Source organism: Penaeus monodon, chromosome 13 (assembly GCF_015228065.2).
Source record: "Penaeus monodon isolate SGIC_2016 chromosome 13, NSTDA_Pmon_1, whole genome shotgun sequence".
NCBI classification, from domain to species: domain Eukaryota; kingdom Metazoa; phylum Arthropoda; class Malacostraca; order Decapoda; family Penaeidae; genus Penaeus; species Penaeus monodon.
Genome location: NC_051398.1, coordinates 26,848,050 through 26,856,016, shown reverse-complemented (window position 1 = coordinate 26,856,016; position 7,967 = coordinate 26,848,050).

Sequence of the window (7,967 nt, the reverse complement as noted above, 5' to 3'; positions counted from 1 at the left end):
GGGCTTTTGGGGCTTTTGGTCGAACCTTTATTCCTGTTCTTTTTCTGCCTTTTGTTATGTCGGAATTCCTTTTATTGAGATATCCGGTGTGGGCTGTGGGGGGGCTTCCTTCCTCTTAGGAGGTCGGGAAGTCTCTTCTCTTGTTCTGCTCCCAGACATGGGTGCTTGGGGTAGCAGGAACAAAGTCTGGTTGCTTTTTGGCAACCTCTTGTCGCCTGAAGGCCGCCTCTTTCCTGACAGAGCAAGCCGGCTCCAGGCTTTATGCCCCTTGGCCCAGTTGGGACATTTGGCTTTTGTGTTCCTTTGGCCTTCCCTTTGGGTGTGCCTTTAAAGGCACACCTCGGTGCTGTGTACCTTGCTACAGACACCCATTTAGGCTTAGCATTTCAGCTAGACCGGTGGTGACCGTATTTTTGGCACTTGTAGCACCGAAGTGGCTCTGCACATATTTTTCTTGGGGTTATGGGAGCCCAGTTACCAGATCAAGGGAAGAGCCAGGCCAGGCAAGTCCTTGAAGAGTCCCAACCACTACCCTTGATCTGGTAACTGGGCTCCCATAACCTAAGAACATATGTCCAAGAGCCACTTGGGTGCTACAAGTGCCAAAAATACGGTCACCACCGTCTACTGAAATGCTAAGCCTAAATGTGGTGTCTGTAGCAAGGTAACGCACCGAGGTGTGCCTAAGGGCACAAAAGGGAAAGGGCCCAAAGGAACACAAAACCCAAAATGTCCCAACGGGCCAAAGGGGGCATCACGCCTGGAGCCTGGCTTGTCTGTCAGGAAAGAGGCGGCCTCTCAGGCGACAAGAGGTTGCCAAAAAGAAACCAGACTTTGTTCCTGCTCCCCCGGCACCCATGTCTGGGAGCAGAACCACACGAGAAGAGATTTCCCCGACCTCCTAAGGGGAAGGAAGCCCTCCACAGCCGACACCGGTATCTCCAATAAAAGGGAATTTTCCCGACCATAACAAAAGTGCAGAAAAAAAACCAGAGGAATAAAGGTTCAAAGAACACTACAAAGGCCTCCCCAATAGACGATAATCTCCCTTTTGATGGGGAAATATGATTCTCCAGTTGACTGCTGTAGTCACTGCAGTAGCAACAATTTTGGGGGAGGTCTAGAAAGGAGACGGAGAAGGCAGTCACGGTCGCCATGACGGCAATGGCCCAGACTGCCCGCATCCTGAAAGGGAGGAAGCTGAATAGAGCCGAAGCAGCCTCCCCCTCACCCCGGACGAGAGTCCCCTCCCCACCCAAACCCCTGGCCACACCTCACAGGCAGACCCCGGAAACAGTGTGAATCTGTGCAGTCAATGCCAGACCCAGCTGACCTTACTCAGGTAAAGTCAGCAAAGAGAAATATTTACAGATAAAGCCTGAATGAGAAAACCCAACCCACGAAAGTCAGAGCTACCAAAGACTCTCCACCTCCTAGTGGACCCACGATCAGCCTGACAACAGATAAAATCCCTCAACCAGCGAGGACTTCAAAATGGAGTTCTCAGCCTCTGACTCTAAAGCCAAATATAAGAAGTCTCTGATTAACTATCACCAAGTAACATCAGACACAAAATTTTAAGCATACTACAGTGGAACATCAGTGGCTTCACAAAGAATGCCATCCTCCACACAATAGTGCAATAAAGTAACACTGACATTGTCATGCTCCAGTAATATTAACAGAGGAGACTTTGCTCCTCAGGGTATCATGTCTTCATGCTGCCAAGCACAGCTGGCAGAAGAGGCTTGATCACCCTGGTCAGAACAAAAATCCCTTGCTCAGAAATAGCCGATGCACCGCACTTTTGGAGACGATGTTGAATCTCTCGCTGTTGAGATTCACCTGGCTGGGAACCCCCTAAAGCTGTACAACGTGTACAGTAGACCAGTTGTAGGAGCTTAGACATCAGCAGGTCTGTGCTACTGCACCACAAGACCGAGTGATCATAGGGGCAGACTTAAATGCAACCACACCCATCCTGGCCCCCTGCGGGGCATCGGATGCGGCAGCCATCACATGCCAACGTGCTTGAGACTTTCCCGAGATCGCTCTTCTCAATATCAAGACCCAACGCATGTCAGAGGGGTCCTAGACCTCACCATGGCCACTGTGGCTCTAGTGGAGAGAATTAGATGGTGTGTCGATGAGACTGTCACAAGTGACCATTATGGCCTGTTACTCCCTCATGGATGCTGGCCCAGCCCAAATGCCAAAACAAATCCAAGATGGAAGACAGACAGGACCAACTGGCAAGCTTTTCAGGATCCCTTTGGGCCCACTGTCTCAGAAGCAATAAACCCCCCACAGAGTGAAAGCGTGGAAGTGCCTGAAGCCAGACTTATAAATGCAATAAATAAAGCAGCCTCACAGACTATACTAAAACTCGGCCAGGGTCCAGGAGTTAAAAAGACGCCTGGTATTTTAAGGGAGAGATTAAGGAAGTCAACCACAGAGTGCACATGGGGCAGAAAACAATACCGAGGAAAAGAACCCTTGACAACCTAGCCCTCCTAAGGGAAGCAGCCCGGGGATGCCAAGGAAACTGCCATAAGAGTCAGCAGGAAAAGTGGCTGGAATGGGGGTGAGTCCTTTGACCACGGAACCACCCTTACAGAGCTGTGGCAATGGGTCAGGCGAGCTACTAGCCACTCACCCCCAAAAGTGCACACACCACTACCCTCAAGCAGAAGCGACTGGGGCAGGAGTTCTCTGCGAGAACAACAGCAGCAGTCTGCTAATTGAACTGAGGGCAACAAAAACTAGGAAGACTTGCTTCATATCAGACAGAGGGCAGCCGAACCCGATAACTCAGATGTTATCTTCTCTCTGAGGGAATTAAGGCAAACCTACAAAAACATTTCTTCCACACCCTCGGCTCTGATGGTATCTTGTACCCCATCATTTCCCCCCTAGGACTGGCAGGTGAGCTTGCATTCCTGCAACTCATCAACAAGTCCTGGGAAACTTCCACTCTACCCCAGAGCTGGAAGAGGGCTTATCATAGTTCCCATCCCAAACCAAAGGAGCCGGGGAAGTACCCCCCCATCCTTTTCCTCAGCTGTCTGGCGAAGACGGCCGAGAGGATGGTTTTAAACCGCTCAATGGAAAATGGGACCCCACATGAACACTTCCAGGGTTTTCATAAGGGGCATGAGAACAGCACACTGCATACCCAATCAGCACTGTCACTTCTGTAGTAGTATTCCTAACCTGGAGAAGGCTTCTGATTATCAAGTCCTCTTGCTATTCAGGAGAGCCTGATCCAGAAGGGAATCAGAGGAAAGCTCCTGGCTTGGATAGGTGGCTTTTTCGGGAACAAAACAGCCAAAGTCAGATACCAAGGTCACCTATCACAGCACATGCCACTAGAAATGGAACACGTCACGTGGGGTCCTCAGTCCAGCCCTTTCAACACCCAAATGTTCTTGCATGCTAAACATACTGCTCCCAGTGGGGTGCAAGATCATCTCCTATGCAGAAAACTTTTCAATCATCTCCATTGGACCACACTGCCTAAGTAAAGCCCAGCGCTGTCTGGCCCTTGTATCTGGGGAGTGTTGTAGGACAGGACTAAAGATCTCTGCACCCAAATCCAAAGTCAGGGCTCTGAACTAAATGTTCAAGGCACAAGTCTGAGAATTCAGGGAATGGACTTAGAATGGGTCCAGGTCTTCCAATACCTTGGGGTAATGATTGCCCGGACCCTCCTTTAAAAGGAAGTCCCTATATTTTGGTTTGACCAAACCCAAAGCAAGACTGTCCTGTCAGGGGAGCAATGTCGGGGAGACATGGGAACCAACATAAGTCTAAGATCATTCTGTGTACATGCATCCGTCCCATTGTGACTAGGCTTCGTCTCCTGATTGCCGCAAAAAAAAAATTAAGAGAAAATTGGAGACAGTCCAAAATGAAGCTGCCAGGATCATTCTGGTGCCCCAAGGTGGACGAAGGTCCTCAACCTTCTCATGGAGGCAGACCTTCTTCCCGGGAATCACGAATTGATCCAATGGCAGCATAATTCCCTTCCAAAGGTCATCCAAGCCCCCGGGGACACAAATATGAAACAAAAATAGTCAACGCCTAGAACAAGACCATGAGCTGTTTGCAAACAACTCCTGGCTATCTCACACAGCCAGAGTGTTTGATATGCTATCAGCTCAAAGAAAGTACTTGCCAAGGGCATGCTCCTCCCCCCTGACTTTGTTGAAGCCCCGCCGTGGGCGCGAATTTGATGGGGTTCTCTGTTAGAGCTTGTCAAGGGAGAAGAATCAATACCCTATTCTAGTCTAAAGGCAGAAGGGTCATTGCAGCCATCACTCCCCCGTATAGTAAACCACTTCACAGATGGATCAGTCGATCCCTTAAGCCACATTGCAGGCGCGGGTTTTTTGCAGCAAGGGATGTCACGCAATCCATGGGGGAAACAGACAATGCCTCCTCACTACAGGCAGAGGCAGTTGCGATCATGGGACCCATGCCCACGCGTCCCTGAGGGAAGGACACATGGTCTACATACAGACTCCAGGGCAGCCATTGACTGTCTACAGAAAAGCTCACCCAAAACAACATCTCTTCTGACCACTGTCCTCACAATAGCCCAGAGAATTCTTGCTCAGGGTAGAATAATATCATAAACTGGGTCCCTAGCCACATAGACATCAGGGGGAACGAACTTGCTGACAGACTAGCTGACATTGTCAGGAGTATCCCCCCAAATCCATGATCATAAAACCCGAGCCGAAAAATCTTAAGGCAGAAATGTAATGCCACAGCTCGTGCCTTCCTCCTGCGCTTCACAAGAGAGAACGAAATCTTCCCCCCGGCCAGATGGTACTCAGACGCCACAGGCTATGAGCCACTGACACTCTCTGAAGCAATTAATAGGTACCGAAGTCTTCTTCACAGAATCAACTAGGTTACCACTGCACATGGCAGATCATACAGACATTTTGCCCATGAAGAAGGGTGTTGCATGCACTGTGGTGAGCCGAATACCACGTTGGTACATTACTTATAGAATTGCGAGCACAAAATTTTTCTGAGACAAGAACCGCCCATAACAGCCGCCGGTCTGGTAATGAGATTATGCTGCATGCTTACATCATGGTGGCAGGAGCACCTGCTGGCATCCACCACCCGTAAGAATAGAGTGTCAGAGAACAAATGAGACAGCCATAATAGCTGACACAGGCCGAGCCAATATATGAAGGCCCTGGCGAAGCCAGAACTTCACAAATCTCAAAAAAACCCAAAACTGCACAAACAGAGCAACACCCCTCATTCCCTGGAAGCGAGGACCCCCTGGAAACGGCGGCCAGGATTGCTCCGGAGCAGAGGGTGCTAAAAACCCCCTTTTTAAAAAACAGGCCGCCCCACGTTGATGGACCTTTGTGGGTATAATATAAGGCAATGAGAACTGAATCCGACTTACTAGCGTTACTTGAGGAACTCCTTTAAATTGAATGGGATGTATAGACTCTGAAGTTAGAAAACTAGGCGAAGAACAGAAGATACTTAATATAGACACTGCTCTATTGGAGAGGTAAACCCAGGGTAGCAAGCGGGAAATTGGGGATAGGTTTCTTAGTTCAAAAACATTTAGAAAATAATATTGTAGAATTCTTTTAGCAAAAGCGAAATAGTGGCTTCAGTAACACTAAACTAAAAATAGGTACAACTTAGAGACTGTTCAAGAAGTTCATTGAGCCAGCGAGAGAGTAAACAATAATTTCAATAATTATGGAATATTTTAATGCCCCAAAAAAGGGAAAAAAGCTCGATCACTCATATCATGAAAACATTCTTCGAAAAAATAGAGCGGAAAAGGGCATATAGGGCTCTGTGTATGACATTCATCGATTAAAAAAAGACATTTGACTCTGTAAATACCAGCGTACAAGAAGCTATTCGAAGGCAGGAGTAGAGGAGGTGTATTGTAAAATACTGGAAGATATATACGAAGATGGGACAGCAACCATCAAGCATCAATAAAATATCAATTAAAAGTGTTAGACAGAGCGATACATCTCACCAAAACTGTTACAGCTTACCTTGAGGAAATATCCAAAAAGCTAGACCGGAAAGGGGATCAAATAAGACTAATACCTAAACAATCTAGATTTGCAGATGATATTGTTCTCTTCAGTGAATCTGCAGATGAATGCAACACTAATAAACGATCTGAATAATGAAAGTCCCGAAGTTGGATGAACAAGAAATGATTATAATCTGTTCAACAGTAGATTTCAATTTTATTAGATACATGACAAAGGGGAAGCGCTAGAGGTAGTGGACAAGTATATTTCCTAGAGCAACTCATACAGACAAACACACTTAGCGAAAGAAATTAAACGATGCATCAGTCTAGGCTGGAATGCCTTCGGGAGACACAGTACATACTAATAGGCTCCTTGCCATTATGCTTAAAAAGAAAAGTCTTTAAGGGAAAGCGTCCTCCCAGTTTTTGACCTATGAATCAGGAACATGGGCTACAACCAATTACATTTACATACTGTCCGGCCCATTGTGGACTAGGCTTCTGTCTCCTGATTGCCACAAAGCCAAAAATTTAAAAGAAAAAATTTAGACAGTTCAAAAAGAGCTGCCAGGATCATTCTGGGTGCCCCAAGGTGGACGAAAGCCCTCAAACCCCCTCATGGAGGCAAACCTTCTGCCCTTGGACTCACAAATTGATCCAATGGCAGCACATTCCTTTCAAAGGTCATCCAGGCACCCAGAAACACAAGCATGGACCAAAAATAGTCAACGCTAGAATAAAAATCATGAGCTGTTTGCAAACAACTCCTTTGGGTTTTCACACACAGCCTGGGTGTTGATACGCTATCAGTATAAGAGCAACTACTTGCCAAGGGCATGGACTCCCCCACCCTGAATTTACTGAAACCCCGAAGTGGGCACAAAACCCTTAAACGAGTTCTCCGTTATGAGCTTGTCAAGGAGAAAGAATCAGTACCCTATATCTAGTCTGAAGGAAGTAGAACCTACTTCACAGATGGATCAGTCGATCCCTTAAGCCACATTGCAGGTGCCAGCCTTGCAGCGAGGGATGCCACAAAATCCATGAGGGTACAGACAACACCTCACGATCATGGGAGCTCTAGCCCACGCGTTCCTGAGGAAGGACACGTGTCATACATACAGACTCCAGGGCACCCCCTGACTACCCCAGCAAAGCTCACCAAGACAGCATCTACCTTCTGTCCCAGAGGATTCTTGCTCAGGGTAGAAGAATATCACAAACTGGGTCCCCAGCCACTGGGCATCAGAGGGAACGAGCTTGCTGACAGACTAACTGACGATGGCAGGGGTTTTCCTACAAATCCTATGTCATACAACCAGCCGAAAAATCTTAAGGCACAGGTCCATGCCACAGCTCGTGCCTTTCTCCTGCAGCTTCACAGAGAGGAAACGAAATCTTCCCCCTCGGGTAGATGGTATTTTAGACGCCACAGGTTATGACCACTGGCACTCTCTGAACAATCAATAGAGGTACCGAAATCATTCTTCACAGAATCGACTAGGTTATCAAGCGCATGGCAGATCATACAAACAATTGACTATGCAGAGAGGTGTTGCATTCATAGTGGGGAGCCGAAGGCCACCCTGGTACATTATTTCAGAGTTTGAACTCACAGTTTCTTCGACAGGGACCTCCCCCCCCCCCAACAGCCCCGGCTGGTAAAGAGATTATGCGCATGCTTACATCATGGCAGCAGGAGCACCTGTTGGCAATCCCGCCACCACGGTAAGCATCGAGTGTCAGAGGAAAAAAAAACGAGACACCATAAAAATTTTGACACAGGCCGAGCCATATATATGAAAGGCCCAGGAGCAGCTAGATCATCGCAAATCTCAATAACAATAATAAGGTAATTATGAAGCCTTAAATATTTTTTTGGTGGCATAAACTGGGAAACCTTCCTGAACAAAGAGAAAACTGATAT